We start from the raw sequence: 6,667 nt of genomic DNA, 5'->3' as shown, positions 1-6,667 counted from the left end.
TGTCCCTCCCTCCTTTTCGATGTTTATATAGAACAGCCGGTAAGGTAAATGAAAGAGGAATTTGGAAAGGGAATCGCAATTCCAGGAGAGGAAATCAAAACCCCGAGATATTGTTATTTTATCTGAGTGTGCAGAAGATCTGGAGAAATTTCTGAATGGGAAGAACAGTACAAGATGAAAATAAATAAATCCAGAAGAAAGGTAATGGAATGTGGTCGAACAAAGTCAGGTGATGCAGGAAATATTACAATAGATTAGGAAATGAGCTCTTAAAGGAAGTAGTACAGTTTGTTACTTGGGCATTAGAATAACTAACTATTACAGAAGTAAGGTATATCTTCCTTAAGAAAAGAAATTTGCTCACTTCAAACATTGATATAGGAATTAGAAAGATGTTTTTGAAGACCTTCGTCTGGATGTTGCATTGTATGGAAGTGAAACACGGTTGATAACTGGCTCAGAAAGAAAGAGAATAGAAGCTTTTGAAATGTGGTGTTACAGAATAATACTGAGAGGTGAGATGGATATATCGAATCACGTATGAAGAGATACTGAATCGAGTTGGTGAGAGGAGATCGATTTGGCTAAATTTGACGAGAAGAAGGGATAGAATGATACGACGCATGTTAAGACACCCAGGACTTGTTCAGTTGGTTTTTGAGGAAAGTGTAGACGGTAAGAACGGTAGGGATACATCAAGGTGTCAATATTACAATCAGATTAGAGCAGATGTAGGGTGTGGTAGTTACGTAGAAGAAAAGGTTCTGACAAGATAGGGTGACATGGAGGGCTGTGTCAAACCAGTCTATGGACTAATGACTTAAGCAACAAAAAGAACAGCAACTGAAAATACATTGTTATAAACAAACCATGGCCGCCTCTGTGGTGTAGTGGTTAGTATGATTAGCTGCCACCCCTGGAGGCCCGGGTTCGATTCCCGGCTCTGCCAGGAACTTTGAAAAGCGGTACGAGGGCTGGAACGGGGTCTATTCAGCCTTGGGAGGTCAACTGAGTAGAGGTGGATTCGATTCCCACCTCAGCCATCCTGTAAGTGGTTTTCCGTGGTTTCCCCACTTCTCCTCCTGGCAAATGCCGGGATGGTACCTAACTTAAGGCCACGGCCGCTTCCTTCCCTCTTCCTTGTCTTTCCTTTCATATCTTCCCATTCCCCCGCAAGGCCCCTGTTCAGCATAGCAGGTGAGGCAGCCTGGGCGTGGTACTGGTGATCCTCCCCAGTTGTATCCCCCGACCCAGAGCCTGAAGCTCCAGGATACTGCCCTTGAGGCGGTAGAGGTGCGATCCCTCGCTGAGTTCGAGAGAAAACCTACCATTGAGGGCAAACAGATAAAGAAGAAGATAAACAAACCATCATAACTCTAGTACTAACAGCCCTGCCACTAATAAGTTCAGCTGGAGAAGTGACTGATCTCTCTCACAGCACAGGACTTGCTCTGCTTTCGCTAATAATGATACAGTGATCAAACTCGAAGCATTATATGAATCGGAAACCTTAATCATGGATGGTAGATCATTAATCAAAGACTTGGAAAAACAAGAAAAATAAATTCTACGGAAGATCTTTCGTAGAGATGGAATACGTGTGAAAATAGAATCTCAGTAAATATATTGTCATGCCGAAAAAATCTCACATAACTTCAGAAAAGGGCAATGGAAATTTTAGGGGAATATTCTCAGAATGAGTGAGGATGGAGTGATTAAAATGATTAAACAGACATCCAGGAAATGAATACACCGGGGAAATTACGTGGGATAGATGTAAATTTCGAACCCTAATAGATAATCACCAATTTGCTTACCAATTGGCTCACCAGAGCCACAAACACCTGGGCAGAAATTCAATGTGATGATAAAGAGATTTTGGGAGAAGAAGAAATCAAACAATTCAGCGAAATGAGTTTAATCGCACTCCTTTGTCGGACATGTCGATGTAAACAATAATAATTTAAGTGCCTCGAAGAAATAATTCAGCTCAAAGGTCTTGATAAAGAAGCCAAAAAAGCAACATCACGAAAATGGAAATAGCTTACTGATTTACAACAAAATATGAATGTCAATAAGGTCGATAATTGATCATCACAACAGTGCCTGTATGCAGCTTAGATTTTGGTCTTAAACCAAAAATTCCAAATTGATGAATGAGAAGAAAAGGAAGGTGTTAAGAAAAGTTCTTGGTTCAAAGAAAAATTAAAGTGGATGGAGGAAAAGGGACAACAAAGAACTTAATTTTGAATAATGGAATGTTTTCGGATAGTATTGGAGAAATGAGACTTTCCTTTTCTGGCCATTTGCTCCGCATGAAAGAAGATAGGCTAACTAAGGGAAGATTGATCCCAAAATACAAATCTGATAATTCATCAAATTTAAACAGGACTTGGCTTAGCTGTGTATCACAAGAAACCAGACGTTAAATAAAAACGTTTACAGACGAGGGATTGGGGAGTTTGGGGAGTTGCAGGAGTTCCAGGAAACCTGCCTGGACGGAGTAAAGAAGGAGGGAACATAGTGACAGAATGAAGAAATACTGGAAAGTCAGGAAGGCAAGGAGATGAAGAAAATCATGAAGTGGTCCACAGATGGCCAAGATCGAAGAAAGAGAAAATTCTTATTATTATCTAAAATTTTCTCCATAAAAATTAACTGTATCGAAAGCATGTTCATCAGACAACTCGTGTAAAATATAAATGACAACATTTTATGTTCAATGTGTTTTCGAGAAATAATAACATCACAGCCTGTACGAGAGTAGTTTAAATGTTCACTCGGCAATTCACTATGTTAACTCAGTTTTGATCTGTTTTATCAAAAACTTGTTTTTTCATTATTGTATTGTTGTCAGCATTGCTCAACGCTACTGAAAACATCGGAAATGATAGTCTGTTTCCCATCCCTTTCAGACATACACACACAAATAACTTATTGCAGCGAGAGTCACCAAATTACTCTACGGAACACAACCAAAACTCTAAAGAAAATTTGCGAGTGCTTTACAGCTCCTGCTGAAATTAACGATGGTTCATTCAGATTTCTGCTCTTCAAATGACGGTGACATGTTTTTTCTGAATTTTCGGCGATTCGTACAATCGGGAGTCAAGCACATCAGCGGGGCCTGAAGAAAGCAGCCATCACAGAGAGATGAATTTTACATTCAATTAATGCAATTGATGCCAGGACCAGAATCATTTATCGTTATAGATGTGATTATTGTTGCATCGGTAATCGTTGTACGGAGATTTCACTATAATAATAATAATAATAATAATAATAATAATAATAATAATAATAATAATAATACAGGAAAACCGACTCGAAACAAAAGCCAACGAAATTAGATGCCAAAAGATGGAAACCCAAAATATCGACAAGAAAAAGTGTATCTCGAAGCACACAAAACTAAGACATTCCAATACAGTTATTAAACCAGAATGTCTTTATGGAATAGAAACGCTAATTTTGAACAGCAAAGCAGACATTGAAAATAGTGAGTAAAAGGAACGCAAAATCATGAAGAAAATTCAAGGCCCAGAACTCGTAGACGAACAATAGCGAGCGAGTCAGAGAAAGACAGGAAATCAAATAATACACAAATATTCACAGTGACATTAGGACACGCAGGTTAAGATTCTATGGTCATATGAAAAGAATGGATCTACTCCGACTCCTTGGCTGAATGGTCAACATTGAGGCTTTCGGTTCAGAGGGTCCCAGGTTCGATTACCGGGTGGGTCGGGGATTTTAATCGCGTTTAATTAATTCTTCTGGCTCACGAACTGCGTGTTTATGTTTGTTCCAACACTTTCCTCTTCATATTCAGACAACCCACCACACTACCATCCACCACAGGAACACGCAATAGTGATCACCTGCCTCCATACAGGGTTGGCGTCAGGAAGGGCGTCCGGCCATAAAACAAGGTTGAATTCACATGTGCGCCGCAATTCACACCCGCGACCCCACAGGTTCGACTACCTCAGTGGGGTTTGAACCAGCAATCTTGGGTTTCAGAGACCGAAAGTCTACCACTCATCTACAGAGGGCATTACAGTACTCCGATAAGCAAGCAGCTGGCTGAGCGGTCTGGGTCACGTTCTATCAGCTTGCATTCGGGAGATAGTGGGTTCGAACCCCACAGTCGGGAGCCCTGAAGATGGTTTTACGTGATTTCCCGTTTTCACGCCAGCTGGAGCTGTATATTAATTAATATCACGGTTGCTTCATTCCCACTCCTAATTTTTTCCTATCCCAACGCTACCATTAAGACCTATCTGTGTCGGTGCGACGTAAAGCAAATAAAACAATTTTTTTTTGAAAAAGAAATGATAACAAAATAGAGTAATAAGTTAAGAAGCGCATCTATTAAGAGCATTTTGGGGGAAATGACACACTGAGAGTTAAATATTTGGGTGGTGAATATAACACAAAAAAAGAGAGAAACAATTTTATACAATGTTAATTAATAATTAATGTTATTGGATTTGCGTCCCACGAACTACTTTGTTTTGACGGTTTTCGGAGACGCCGAGGTGGCGGAATTTTCTCCCGTAGGACTTCTTTCACGTGCCAGTAAATCTACCGACACGAGGATGACGTACTTGAGCACCCTCAAATACGACCGGACTCAGCCAAGATTGAACTTGCCAAGTTCGGGTCACAAGGGCAGCCAGTCAAACCGCTAGTGTTAAATTATTAAACAATCAATTTTGTTTGTATTTTAAAAGAATATGAGGTAGAAAGTTCCCCCTCTGCGGTGTAGTGGTTAGTGTTATTAGCTGCCACCCCTGCAGGCTCGGGTTTGAATCCCGGCTCTGCCACGAAATTTGAAATATGGTACGAGGGCTCGGACGGGCTCGACTCAGCCTCGGGAAGTCAACTTGACTTGACGGAGGTTCGATCCCCATGTCAGCCATCTTTGAAGTGGTTTTCCGTGGTTTACCACTTCTCCTCCAGGCAAATGCTCGGATAATACTTAACTTAAGGCCACAGCCGCTTCCTTCCCTCTTCCTTGTATATTCCTTCCAATCTTCCCATCCCCCACAATTTCTCTGTTCAGCATAGTAGATGAGGCCACCTGGGCGATGTACTGGTCCTCCTCCCCAGTTTTATCCCCGACACAAACTCTCACGCTCCAGGACACTGCCCTTGAGGTGGTAGAGGTAGGATACCTCGCTAAGTCCGAGGAGAATACCAACCCTGGAGGGTAAACGGATTAAGAAAGAATGCGGCAAAAAGAAATGAAAAGAGCAGTAACTAATAGAGTGAACTGTTTGTCCTAGAATATGTAGAATTATACTACATGTAGGACAAACAGTTAAAAGAAAAAAAAGGGATGATAATTTGTGAAATGATTATGAACATAATTCTCCGTAAGTCTAATATTTAATGGAGTAGTACTCAAATAATTGTAAGAAGTATGCAGGTATCGAATAAATAAATTAATTCAAGTATCAAATAAGTAAATTAATGCAAGTATCAAATAAATTAATTTATGCAAGTATCGAATACAATAATTAATGGAAGTATCGAATTAATTAATTAATTAATTAATTCAAGTCTCAAATAAATTAATAATGCAAGTACCGAATAAATTAATTGATGCAAGTATCGAATAAATTAATCAATGCAAGTATCAAATAAATAAATAAATTAATGCAAGTATCGAATAAATTAATTAATGCAAGTACCGAATAAATTAATTAATGCAGGAATCAAATAAATAAATTAATGAAAGTATCGAATAAATTAATGCAAGTATCGAATAAATTAATTAATGCAAGTATCAAATAAATTAATAATGCAGGTACCGAATAAATTAATGCAAGTCTCAAATAAATTAATGCAAGTATCGAATAAATTAATGCAAGTACCGAATAAATTAATTAATGCAGGTATCAAATAAATAAATTAATGCAAGTATCGAATAAATTAATGCAAGTATCGAATAAATTAATTAATGCAAGTATCAAATAAATTAATAATGCAGGTACCGAATAAATTAATGCAAGTCTCAAATAAATTAATTAATGCAAGTATCGAATAAATTAATGCAAGTACCGAATACATTAATTAATGCAGGTATCAAATGAGTAAATTAATGCAAGTAGCAAATAAATTAATTAATGCAAGTAGCGAATACAATAATTAATGCAAGTATCCAATGAATTAATTGGAATAAACGAATGCTCTCTCCCCAGACTCAGGCGATCCAGAACTAGGGGTGGGAGTATTCTACTGTAATAAAATAATAGAGGGAAAGAGAGATTAGAAGCTGACAAAGAGGAATTCCGATCGTTAGGTATTGACTGTACGGCAGGAGAAGTGATGGGCGTTTGTGAATCAATCGCAGGAAACTGTTCTGAGAGTTTCTACAACATTGTGACCAGCAAGTCTTCAGCTTGGAAACAAACAGTAGGTGAGTCAGTTGGGAGTGTGTCTGATACAGTGACCCCAATACGGTGTTACGCAACGTAAATTCCGTGGCACCTTGCACTGCTGGCCGGCCCGGCCTATCGCTGCCTCCTTTGCCAACCACTTTCGCTCTCTCTTGCGCGTGGGGATTCCCAGTGGCCAGGCCCTAGATCGGACCGTCGTGCCCGGCCGGGTTTTCCTCAAGACCTTTAACTGACCAGCATTTGTGGGATCCAGATCGATG

The 6,667-nt window shown here is 39.3% G+C and overlaps 1 protein-coding gene across 1 annotated transcript in view; it reads left to right on the top strand.

The window, feature by feature from the left end:
- Positions 1-6,667, top strand: part of galene — a 161,481-nt gene that overhangs the window by 46,429 nt on the left and 108,385 nt on the right. The gene's annotated exons all lie outside the window — the stretch shown is intronic.

The sequence above is a fragment of the Anabrus simplex genome, chromosome X (assembly GCF_040414725.1).
Source record: "Anabrus simplex isolate iqAnaSimp1 chromosome X, ASM4041472v1, whole genome shotgun sequence".
Lineage (NCBI taxonomy): Eukaryota > Metazoa > Arthropoda > Insecta > Orthoptera > Tettigoniidae > Anabrus > Anabrus simplex.
The sequence above is the reverse complement of the archived record's forward strand: the minus strand, read 5'-3'. Positions and strand labels throughout refer to the sequence as shown.